Raw genomic sequence first — 13,470 nt, forward strand, 5'->3', positions numbered from 1 at the left:
TTCAACTCCATTTTCAGTCAGCATAAGTATGTGACCTGCAAATTTTCAAATGGAATGGATAGATTTGCAATCAGGCATTCAACTAAAAAAATCTGATCATGTGTTTACTGGACTTACATAATCCCTGTGTTAACAGAGAGAAATACCCCTCACTTCTTAGTCACACTTTATTCATGTCATTGTTTTTGGCAGTGTGTATATTTGTGAACAAATGTTTTCAAGGTTGAAGCACAGGAAAAATGAAATTTCATAATTTAATCGGAAATCAGGCCACCACCTTGAGACCTCACAAAAAATTACAACTACTGCCATTGAACTAGATTGAGGTCAAATATCCCACTAGTTTTGTGGTTTCATTGATCTCCTTTTTTATGCTTTAACAAAAACTACTAAATGTTAAAGTGTTTTGTTACTTATATACATTAACTGTATTATATTTGGTGAAGGTGGCTCCAGAATTTGTCTGACAGTGTCAGAGGCAGAGGTTGGTGGTATGGCAGTAGAGGTTGAACCTCCCTGCCAATATCCCATTACCTTTTGTTGCCATGTGACAGATAGCAGCAAAGGGGCACTGACAGAATGGCATCTGACATGGAAGTGTGTGTGAAAGAAAGTTGTGTCACTGATTTCCTTCATGCAGAAGAAATGGCACCCACTGACATTCATCAGTGCTTGCTGAATGTTTGTGGAGTCCAACAAGTGGATGTGAGTGCAGTGAGGCAGCGGGTGGTGCGTTTCAGCAGTAGCAACAGTGAGTCACTTCTGCTAGTACAGGCTTTTATGGGAATGGCATGCAGGGTCCTGTTCTCCCTGATAAAAATGCAGAGCTAATGGTGGTGACTATGTTGAAAAATGGTGGTTTGTAGCTGGGAATTTGCCCTATCAAACAGTGTTACTATGCTCATTGTGTCTGTTGTAGTTTCCATGGAAATCAACAGGCAGCATTATTTTTGGAGCAGCTTACATGTGTGAACCCCAAGACCATTTCTCTTCACCCAGTGACGCCCAGGCGAGCCGAAGGGTTGGATACCCATGAAGTATGGCCATGTGAGTTCTTGAAATGTCATTTACCTCAGTTATCTAGCTGTTAGTGATGCTGGTGGTCTTAATCAAAATCAGTTTATCATCATCACCTTCAAGTTATCAATTCTAGTCTGATTTCTGATGGATGCTGGGATGTACAGGATATTCATCAAAACTGTTCCTATTTAGAACTTTCAGTCTTTTTTCTCAAATGGTAGTGTCACTATGAAGCCATTCTTTTGTAATGGAAGAACAGTATCTCACCAGAGATATTGAGTACAGATATACATTCATTTTTAAAATGGTTGCTTTTAAGATCACAGAGTAATTTCTAGCAAATGTATACATTCATTACTCATTTTGTATACTGCTCTAAATACGGTTCAGTACACTTAAATTTGATACAACTTCTGTGTTAGAATTTTATTCCAAAGCTGCAAAGAACTTTGCAGTATTAAACAGAAGTTAAAGAAGGCCATTTTCCTACAGGGTGTTGACTGGGTTCTTATACTTGTTCATAGTTTGGTGCCGTTGTAGAATTGAGGAAAAAGTAATTATTTAGGTCCTGCTGAGTGTGGCTTGCAAGATCTTAGTATCGTAGAATCATAAAATGTTTGAGCTTGGAAAAGGTGTCTGACCTAACACTCCCTCCTGCTCAAAGCAGGGTCAACAGGAGCAGGTTGCTCAGGACTATGTGTAGCTGGGTTTTGCGTATCTCCAAGGTAGTGAGTCCACAATCTTTCTTGGCAACCAGGTCAAACACCCTTATAGTGGGGGAAAAAAAATGTCATATCTTTTTCTTGTTTGTGTTTTCCAATAAAAATATGCATTCAAATCATTATTTTAATTATTACACGGTCACCAATTCTTACATTAGTTCCTCTTAATTTGTTGTAATAGATATATATGTTGATGAAATGGTCTGTGCCGTAGTTGTGGATGGCCACAACTAGGCCCAACGGTCAGAGTATGTGAAAATGAGAGTGAGAGTCACTCTGCTGGAATGAGCATTCAGTGCTAAATATAGAAGCACTGTATATTCTGGCAAATGGTGAGAAAGCAGAACATATGTTGGGCACCCTTGACCAGTGTCAAAAGGAGAAGTTGCAATTGTGTGTGTGTACCTGCATATGAAAGTGTTTCTGTTTGATGTTTGTTTTCTGTCACATGCCTTCGTTCTTCTTAATTATTGTACAGCTAATGTGTGAATTCCTGACCCACTTCCATCGTTTAGTTCATCTTTATCAGTTCCACAGTTAGGTCAGTTTGTATTTACTATGCATATTCCCTCCCAGATACTGGTTTTAAAGTAATTACTTCTGTTAGCACAATGCTTTCCTTCTAGAACTTGTTCTGTTCACATTACTTTTAAAAAGCAGACTGTGTTGGTGAGTTGTCTGTGGGTGAGCTTCTCCTGTGCTTCTCTTTTCTGCTGTACCTTTCATGAACAGAAGGTGGCAGATATTTTACTTTTGTTCTGGAAAATATGCTGACTTCTGCAGTGTTTAATGATTCAGGCATTGCGCTTCAGCATTCTTGCGTAGGGTGGCAATTGAGACTGCAGTTGGGTTGGAGAATGTTTAGCCTTATTCTTCAGAATTTTTATTCAATTTTAATGCAGTGTGGATATGGTCAATTAAAATTGTGCTTTATTTCAGTATTTATTGGGAAAAAAACTCCTAATCATGAGGAATTCAGTCTTTACTTGCCTTGTGATGGGAAAGAAACGGGAAAGATTTGGGTTCGAGTCTTGGAACTGATATTTCAGAAACTGTGATACCCACTGAAGTGTGATCCACGTGTGTAGGGAGTGCTGTAACCTCTCCCTGAGGCCTGCGTGTACACTGCGTATTAGAAGCGTGGATGGGAATGCAAAGATACTTTGACTAGCCTTTTAACGTGGGTGCACTTGCTGGGCTACCTCTGGGGCCTTGCTGGCTGGAATGCTTTTTGGAATGTCCCAGGCTCTGAGCCCAACCCCACCCTGGAATGTGAGGTTAAATGTTGGCGGTACAAATACAGAGTTTGAATATCAAAATCCTAGAGTCCTCCAGCGCTGCAATTTCAGAAAGCTAGCAAGTGAACCACATGTCAGCTCAGCTGCTCTCTGATTCAAAGAGTAAGCATGCCTTGGGTTGCTGGCGGGGAGGAGGGGGAGGTAGGATGTTTTCTGTTTTGATTTGCTTTTTACTTACCCGTTTTGACCTGTAGAAGGGCATGCTTCTCAGACGTTAACTGGCAAGACTGCAGGAGGTCCCAAACAGGTGCTAAGTTGAAAGAAGCCTTCATTCACAAAAGTGTTTTATCGACACTTCTTTAAACCTAGGTGTATAGAGCTGTTGCCTTATTAAGGAGACTGCTTGTATTTGAGAAGCTGTGTTGCTGAGATGGCCCACAAGGCTTGAGTTCCCATCTGTACAACAGTGCAAGAGGCCAGTCTTGCAGACTTTTATTCTGAGACTACGATGACAAAGCTGATGAAAAACATTAAAAGCAACAAGCAGGGCCTTTGGAGAGGAGGGAGTGCCTTGAGTATTGTTAAACAGCAGTTGCTAGGTCAATTAAGGAGAAGAACTGATGAGCTCCAGAGGGAGCCTAGTCTAGTCATCCCTACTCAAAGGAGTATTAACTTCTGATTTTATGAGAGGAGGGTTAAAAAGTATACACATTTGTGGTGTTCACTTTGCTTCCCATTGAAATTCTGTTGCAGGAGTTAATGTGAATCTGCCCATTAAATATCCATTAGGTAAATAAATAAATGCTTTTCCCTTGCTCTGGCATGGTGGGAGAGTCTCTGTTTTCCTTTTTTAGAAAGTTCTTGTCTGACAGATATCCTCTTGCAGGAGTTTACAGAGCACTGGAGTACTCATATTGACTTAATTTTCACTGATGGTCTCCGTGTATTTGTTAGTACTTCAGTTTGAACTTTTGTTTGATATGCACAGTGGGTTTCCTGCTTAAGTATTTGGTTGGTGATTGTGACTGAAATAGTTTTCATTTATCCACAGCTGTAAAAATAGATTTTTGGTTAGTATTCTGTGGGGTGGAGCTGACAACTGAATTTAAGTACAGATCTTTAATCTATCCTTTTAAGCTGTTTTAAAAGCATTTACACATTTTACTTCTCCTATGAAGGTTTTTTTTTTGTTGGTTTGTAAAGTTATCTGTGTGGTGCTAGGATGCTGCATGTGCCACACGTGTCTGAGTACTTGCCACTCTGTATGCTGTGCTAATGGGAACTGTTAGTGTACTGCCATAGGTCTGTCAGTGAAACTTCTTAAACTGATGCTTTCCCTCATTGGCATTGGAGAAAAGCCAGAGTTACACAGATATTAAACTGAAAGCTAATACCTTTTCATCTTTTTTACTGTTGGAAAACACACTCTTGGAGTTAGGAAACTAAAGGGACTCTGATCAAGGTTCATGAAGAAGCTTCTTGGTGCCTCACATGACTTGATTCAGTGTGTCCTTACCTACTTAAGAAATTAACTGCTGCTGTTTTCAAATTTTTCATGTAGCAAAGATTAGAATACCATGTAGTACTTTTGTAGTACTACTGTTGTCTCAGTAGTTCTCTGAATAACTATAAAATGTAAAGCAAATTTCTTGACATCTGTGTATCTGTTCCAGTTACACACTCATATAAATCCCAGGCAGCAAACAGAAGTGGAAACCATAATCACTTTCTTCTCACTGCTGAAATAGAGCAAATCCTGGACACCAGACAGTACACAAGTAAACATGTCTGGGTAGACATACCTATACGAACCACAAAACCCATGAGATCTTAAGGGTGTTAAAAACAATGTGGGACAGTTTCACTTCAGCAGTGGCATTTTTTGTAATTGTTTTTTTCAGATGTTAATTGAACATTAAGCATTATGGTCATTAGGTGGGAGGGAATGGCACTTCAAGTGTTTCTTACTGCCATCAGAATGGTAAGATTTCAGAAAGCTGGAATATTGAAAATTCAGGATTAAGTGAGTAAATCACTGTTAGACTGTGATGCCTACCTGTCACAGCGGTGACTTGTTCAGTGTCTTATTGCCCTGTGACATCATCTTATTACAGCTAATACCAGCTTGTATGTTTTGCCCTGCTTGAGCATGGAAAACAGTTGTGGCACTTACGGTGTTTATAGTGTTTAGGCTATATAAATACTGCACTGTGAATACTAAAGTGATTGAGATATACTATAGTAATTGAGACTATCTTATCTCCTGTTAACTTTTATGAGTAGGCCAAATGTTACAATATAGACTGTAAAATGCATTGTTCACCAGTGTAGGTAGTGTATGGGAACTGCAGTGTGACCTGAGATGTGTCTGCATCCTGTAATGGCAGTGATGCTACCAGAAGTGAAGAGATGAGTAGAGCAAGTAAAAAGAGAACTAGTCATATGCATGTTACTGCACAGTATGCACAGCTGAACGTGTTTACTCATAGATTCTGTCTTCAAAACCATTTTCCTTGTGTTCGTGTTCAGTATCTTGAAGGCAGAGTGCAAAGATTCTCCATTCTTTATTAGAAACAAGGAGTCACATTTCAGATGATGCCTGATGTCTCTGTTCTGTGGAAAGTGACTGTGCAGCTCCAAGTATGATGGAGGACAGTTTGCATCTTGTTCCTTCTTGTAGAGAGCCATGCTGAAGAAAAGTGGATTTGCTCCACCCCCACTTGGTTCTTTTTTTTCAATACATTTAATTAAAAAACAACAACAACAAAAGAGTAATATAGATGAAAAGGAGATTTTCCAGAAAGGGTTGCTGTATTTCCATGAAAGGAAGAGCTAACCTCATCCTGTTAAAAAACATCTCGCATTCTCACCTATCGCTGCTAGACTGCCACTATGCTTACCATTTCTCCCTCAGCCCAGCCTGTGAACTCACCAGATCACCTGGTCGGAGAAAACATTTCGCCCACACAGTTCACACTGTTCTCACTTCCCCTGTGTTTTAGAACACTACGTGCACACTGCTGTTGTAGTGGTATCCTGTACGGCCCTGCAGAACAGATGTTTGTGTGAATGCATGTACAAAAAGTGAACTCTCCTATATAAATTTCACTTTTTTGGTCAGAGTCAAGCCTGATCCTCATGAAAACTCCTCTAGAGAAGTAGCATAGTAGCTGTCCTGTTTCAGGATGTTCCAATCCTCTAATTATATCCTTGCAGAATAGATATCAGGGGCCAGTGGAAGACAATCTGTACTAAGGCCAGAATTTGCACTTCAGTCTGTAATTTATTACTGAAATGTTCTTCTTTAACATGTATGTGGCCTACTCTTTTTCTTCTCTCTGCAATAGGTTTTCCTATGCAAGTTCATGACAAGAGTACCTCTGAGCAAATAGGAGAGATCCTTCAGTATGCACTGGTGCTCTGCTTTTCAGCAGTCCTGTCAAGAGTACTTAGGGTAATCTTAGTCTTAACTAAGAGTACTTAGGTAAATGAAAAACTTAATGTGAGCCAGCAGTGTGCGCTGTCAGCCCAGGCCAACATCACTCTGGGCTGCATCAAAAGTGGGGTGGCCAGCAAGGAGAAGAAGGTTATTGTCCCCCTCTGCTCTGCCTTGTGAAGGGTCTATCTGGAGTTCCACATCTGGGACTGGTGCCCCCAGCTCAGGAAAGAAGCTGGCTATAGTCCGTCTTCCATTATCAAGTTTGGTTGTCTTTTCTACAGCTGTGACTTAAAATGATTGTGACTAAATATGGTTCAGCCTTTAGACAAGAAGTCTTCTGTACTTTTTTAACAGATGTTGGGATACTGACAAAAAGCTACTCTTGCCTTATTGAAATTATTCTTCACTCCAGTCCATGTGGGACTGGGACCCTGGAACGATAATTCAGAATAGTTTCTGGTGTCAGTTGTTTTCTTAGTTTCACTAAGGTGAAGTTAGCTTTTGTAAATACCATTCTTTTTTCCACTTCAGTATTTAGAGTAGGCATGTCAAGCTCAGCAATGCTTTTATCTGAACATAAATAGTTACCATGTTAATCCCCAAATTTCCATTGCAAGCCTTTCTTACATCCCTGGGTGAATGAAAATGAATACTGCATTCAAGGTACTGGTACAATGTTGTGCAGGTGTTGACTTCTGTTCAAGAAGGCGTGTAGCTGGGATGATGAACCAATTCATCTGTTGTCTTCCTATCTTTGCTTGGCAATGATTGCTTCAGTAGTACAGATCATGAAACAGTACAAATATCTCTTATTTGATTTTTGTCTTGTACCGCCTGTTACGCTCAGTCGATGCTGGTACTAGTTGTCATGATGCTTTTTCTCTAACACCTGCATTTATATGTATGCAGACAGTAGAGATGTTTTAACTAAAGTGAAATAAGCTGCTGGTTACAATCCAGTTCTTAGCATGAAGCATCCTGTTGACAACCTCAGCACAAAGATCAATGGCAGAGAATGAAAAAAGCAATTAAAATGGTTTTTAGTCCTTTCAGGTATGGTATATCTAGTTCAGCAGTCAGGATTAAGTGATGCGGGCACCTGTGGAGTTTGTGCTGTAGCTGATCTCTTAAAGGAATTCAGTAATTTTTATTCTTTGACAGTTCTGTGTGATTTAGCATAGACACTAGTGGGATGAGGAGGTACAGACCAACTGAATGTGCAGTTGTTTGATAAGGTGCCCTGTGATTCTTGAAATGGAACTGGGAAATATCTTATATATTCCTATCTGATACACTTCCCATCTGTTCACTGCTCAGTATTTTGTAGTCAAGTTCCTAACTTTTGCACAGCTGGTAAAAGCTATCAGATTTATTCTGTTAATTTGTATAGATTACTCCATTAAACAGCAATATATAATATTGTGTTCTGTCAGCAACTTGTGTATGTATTATAAAGACATCCACAGTACCTAATGAACGGCTGTGGTGTTACACAGAACTTAGCACCAAGAGGATCTTCCTTGATAAGTGAGGAAGTTGCTTTATCTGTCATTAGCTTCCTCCTAACGAGAAACAACTATCTTCAACCACATCTTTTCACTCCCACACCATTGTGGATATTGAGATACTAAGCTCGGTTTATTTTAAAGGTCATCATGTGAAATCTAACACAGTTTCTAAACTATAAACAAAACATAGCTCCACAGGAGGAAAATGCAGATTATCAAAAGTGAGTGAAACTTAATACCAGCATCCAAAAATAGCCTCTCTTCATGGCTTTAAAACTTCAGCAATTATTCACAGGCTTTGTTATTTTGTTGTTGTGAGATGAAGTTTAGGTCTACATGAAATACCGTTTTATTTTCTATTTAATAGCAACATCCAAAATAGGCCGTGCTAAGAGTATACGGAACGTTCACTGTGAAGAATTTACTGTCTAAGATAACAAACATGAAAGGCAGAGCAGGCAGGATATACTATAAACAGAGGGTAGGAGGTGGGGAGGAGAGAAAGGTGACTGACCCATTTTTCAAAAGGGTAGAGGAGAAGATGGAGTGCGTCTGTTTGTGCTTTTTGTCTTCCCTGTGATAACAGAAGTTGGATGTGGTAATGGGTGAGGAAGCTGAGGCATTCAAGAGCGGACTCATTTTGTATTGGAAGAAAGAAAAACTTGTGTATAAAGCTGCTTAAATAATGGATAAACTGGTTAGGAGAAAGTTAAAATAGTCAGGGACCTGGAAATGGAGTTATGTGAAACAGTATCAGTGTAATGGAGTAATGATTTACTGTTGCCCTGAGAGCTTGTACTAGTGATTAAATATAGTTCTGAGATGCTGGTAACATCCTGAATTCAGATGGTAATAGTGACATCATTTCTTTTATATGACTTCTGACAGTAGATTATTTAAAATGGAGACCAGCATTGTTTCATGTTTTTGCTAGCTGACTGTAAAGCTTTAGACTGAATTATTTAGAGAGCCTGAAAGGCTGTGTAAATTAGTTGGATTAAAGTAAGATATTTTGGGGTTGGACTTGGTGATCTCTGGAGGTCCCTTCCAACCCCTGCAATTCTGTGATTTTGTGAGAACTTAGATCTAAAACTTAAGAGCTACTTAGGCCTGGAATTTTGCCTTAAGCCTTTTTTCTTTTTGAAGTTTTAGAATTCCGCACTTAAAAGAAAGGAACTGGTTTCCAGTACTTCACGGAGGCTGCGTGAGACTGTTTATGAAACATATACTACACTGAGATTAGAGATGAACTGAGGGATGCCAAAAGGGGGTATTGAATGACCATCAGTTAAGGAAGTTCCTTCTGTCCTTCAATCTCATGTGTACTAGAATGACACTGTGTTTGAACTACGCTGCCAGTATATTCCTAGAACGAATTATTCCAGAAAAAATAACAACAACACACTTCTCAAAGAAGCTTAGAGCTACTCAACAAGCAATGGTAGCATTTAATTCAAACACAAACACTTTTAGAGAAAGATAAATGTGGAGATATAACTAAGGCAAGGAACTGCAAACGCTGACTTGACACCTATTCTGAGCTCTTTCATTGAGCTAGTCAGACTCACCAGCAGTTTCATCCTTTTACAATTCCATTTCCTTTGGAGCCACAGACACACAGCATGCTTTCAAGGCTCACATACTAGGCTGTGGTTCAAACCAAGTTATCTTAACAGCTCCTTGCCTCCTGTTTCTTGGTGTAACTTCTCATGCTCTTCACCATCTCCACTGTGCCAGCACAGATGCTTGCTAATAGTTGCTTTAACTTTTCAGGTGAGTCAGTCCTGTGGTCTAATTCACACTGGGACTGCATGATTTACTGTAGTGGTGCAATAGCAAGGATGACACTTAGGTAAGAAAGGGTATGCAGTAACAGAGAGCCCCTCAGGAGGGGAAAGAGGGACTGCTGGAGTCTGTAGTCATCAGCTAGGAAAGGTCAGAACAGCCAAGGCCTCATTATTTCCATGCCCAAAGAAGTGTCTCTCATCAGCCTAACATTTGCATTTGTACATCTTAGCAATGTGCAGGGCTGTGATTAGTCAAATTGGAGTTATAATTTTTGCATCAAATTATTGCTACAAATAGCGAGAATTGTGGAAACAAAATCCCTCCCAAAGAAGAACGCTGTCCATTGGGAAACAGCTTGCTCTGCAAATTCCTGAGAACAGCTATGATGAATGTTATTTCCATGTAATTGAAGTTGCATTGTTAAAATAACAGCTGAAATGATTGGCTACTGTCAGATCAGCTAGGCCAGAACAGATTTCAGAGCCAGACTAACTTCTCAAGTTCTTAATTCAGTTTTGTAGGACATCATGCACCGCTGCAATGAAATATGTGCTGCAGGGGTTTTGCCAGCAACAGCTAATACAGCTGCCTTGTAGCCAAGCTGGCTATGCCTGCATGAGCTATAGCTCTGAAAATGCCTGCAGTGAGCATACATTGTCTTGGAGAAACTGTTGGATCAGTATCTCTATTTCCTAATAGCAAAAGAGCTGTAATTCTGACAGTGTCCATCTGCTTTGATGCACAAGGCAGCAGTCTGAGTTTGATGGAAATCTCCATTTCTGAGGATAGATTCTGATTTTAGGGAAGACTGTATCGTTTAAACTGTAGACATTTTATTGCTTCTTGTTAACCTGCGATAGGAATCATGGCAGCTGAAAAATTAGTCAAGTGTAGGATCAAAAAAAATTTTTTCTCTTCCCCCTATTATCTCCTGAAAGGGAAGAGTATTTTGAAATTGTTATTGAATCCACAGCACATTTTATAAATTTGTTTAGGGAATAACTTCTTTGGAAAAGGTTTGTCAGTGCTTCTGCAGGCTGAAGTCCTCTGTCTGTGATTCAGGTACAGCAGTCAGTTTTACTGTTGTCTTGCAGAGTCAGTTCTAGAGAGGTAACCCTGGGCACCTCTTCCTGCCTCCACATTGCTCTCTCAGTTCTTCAAGTGCATCTGTGCACAGCTATTTGACTACCTAGACTGGAGAGTTGCTGTGAACTGAAAACAAGCCAGCAGTATAGTGTGTTCTTGTTGGGTGAATTTTTGTGATAAGCAAGGGCCACTGCCACCAGAAGTGCTCTTACTCTCATCCAGGGTGACTTTGAGCTAGGCTGTATAGTTCCAGGGCTGTCCAGGGCCCCACAGTTCACATTACCAGATACTTTGGACAGTGTCTCACTCCCAAATGAAAAGATGAAAATAGATACTTTTTCAGCACAGAAGTGGCAGCTGTAAGTATTTAAAGGGTAGATATTGGCAACTATAAATGAGCTGTAATGGGAGCTAAGTGGATACTTGCACGGCTAACAGACAAATAGCATTCTTGCATAAAGTGAGTTGTCTTTCCTGGTAGTAAGGCAGTCAGAGTTGTTTCTTGACTCTTAACAGATGCTGTGCTATTCTATACACACATAAGGTAGCAGCATATATTGTTTTAGGGTTAGTCTGCAAAAAAAAAAAAAAAAAAAACCTGTAGCAATTCAAAATTTGGATAGGAGATTAAATTTGTTGCTTCTTGCAGCAGTTTCTGAGTTAACTGGTTTTAATTGTAAAAGATTATTTTTAAAATGGAATTGCCAGAGGCAGAACTTTGCAGATCATTAAAATATAAAGACTTTTTTCCAAATGGTCATCAGTTTTTCTCTGTACAGAGGCTGCTATACAGTTGCCTACCCTCATGATATTCCTGGGGTTTCTTAAGTGAGATTTTGATCCTTTCTTCTTTAGCTAAACCGGGGCATTCATTCACTTTGTTTTGGGGTATTAATAGCCATGGTAACTGTCAGAGAGAACTCTGTCCAGTCTCTGGAGTAATGGGAGCCAACAAAAAGGAACACTTTTCTTTCATTTCTTTCCAATGGTTCTCTGATCATTTGCCACAAAAAGCATGTTATTTTGACAGAACCAGGTTAGAGAGTGGCTGCGTGTGTAGTCAGACTGGCAGATCTGAAAGGACTGGCAACTACAGGTGGTGTAAAGGAGTTGTCCTCCTAATACAGATCAGCCACGCAATTCTGACCATGTCATCTAGTTCAGGAATGCTCCTTCTCAGATCTTCTCCATGTTCCCTCTTAGATCTTGAGATCTGATCTCAAGATAACTTGTGATATCAGTTCTTTCAAAAAAGGAGGCCAAGTAAATGTTTGGTTTATGGTCCATACGGTGTCTGAATGATAAACTTGAGGTTCTGATTGCTCTAGACAGGCGAACAAGCTGGATCCTTTGCTTTGCTTGGCTCCACACTGAACTGGTCCCAAAGTGCATGAAGGATGGAAAAATGTAAGGAGGAGGCTAAGGTTCAGTGGAAAGACTTGTTCCAGGATTCACAGTAACCATTTTTCAGTTACCTCTGATGCTTCTCCTGAGGATCTATTATTTTCAAAGCTGAAGAAGTGGTGACATCTTCCACGGTATCTTCCTGATGAATCCAGGTACTTCTTAGAGCTGATGAAATAGGTGACAGATAAACTAGATGTGGATGGTTTAACACATATCTGGGAAAGCATATAAATTTTATGACATTATTCGGTCTTAAACTCTAGGGCAGATTGGCAATAAATAAATAAACAGCCTAAAACTCTTCAGTTGGCTCCAGTCTTCATATGCCTACCACATTAAAATAAGCCTAGATAAGATAGAAGTTCCTTTAAAAGGATTTATGTGTCTTAGTTTTCATCTGTCTACTGGCTCCATATTTTTGTCCAGAGAATTTAAAAAAAAAAAAAAAAGAAAGAAAAAAGAAAAATAAACATAAACCACACATGCAGAATTGCCAAGAATCATTTATAAAGGGAAAGACTTGGGAGGGGAGGAGCAAAACAAAAATGCCCCTCTGTTTCCTAAAACAAAAACATATTCTTTGGAATCTCTTTGACAGCATATAAGTTGATCAGTATGTGAAAAGTTCTCAGTCTAGTCCCACTACCCTTCAGAAAATTTACCAGTGTCTGGCAGTATCACTGGGGAGGCAAATATGGCCTGTAAACTGATCAAGAGTCAGGGATTACCTCCTCCCTTATGCCAAAAACAAGTACTGTATTATATGGAGTAATAACCCAGTCCAGTATTCATAAAAGTTGGGAATAAGCAGCTGCTTAACAGTCTTTTTCTGAGACTTTTAGAGCTTTTAAAAATCTGCCTATGATTTTTTTCCCTACAAATGCCTGTATTGTGTAATCTGGTTAGGGGATAGGCAAACATACTGGATCTTGCAAGTCTGTAAATTTATGTGCGGTTATAAAATAGTCTGCATATTTTAATATCTAATTTTCCAATAAACTGCAAGAGTCAGTAACAATAAGCTTGTTCATAAAACTGCTCTATGCAAGTGCAATACCATCTGAAGTGGGAGGGAAGAGAGACCCCCTTGAAGAATGAACTTATCACACTGTGAGTTCAACTGTGTGTGTGAGTCTTTAAGTGGGTATCTCTTTGGTCCTCATAACAAGAGTCTGAATTATAGGTGGATAGAGTTTGATATTTTTTTTTTGGAAGAAAAGGGCAACATTGTGTAGTTTGTGCACAGAAAAAAAATGCAGCAG

Source organism: Cyrtonyx montezumae, unplaced genomic scaffold (genome assembly GCF_038088225.1).
Source record: "Cyrtonyx montezumae isolate F1298 unplaced genomic scaffold, pur_monq_1.0 scaffold_17, whole genome shotgun sequence".
Classification (NCBI taxonomy): Eukaryota; Metazoa; Chordata; class Aves; order Galliformes; family Odontophoridae; genus Cyrtonyx; species Cyrtonyx montezumae.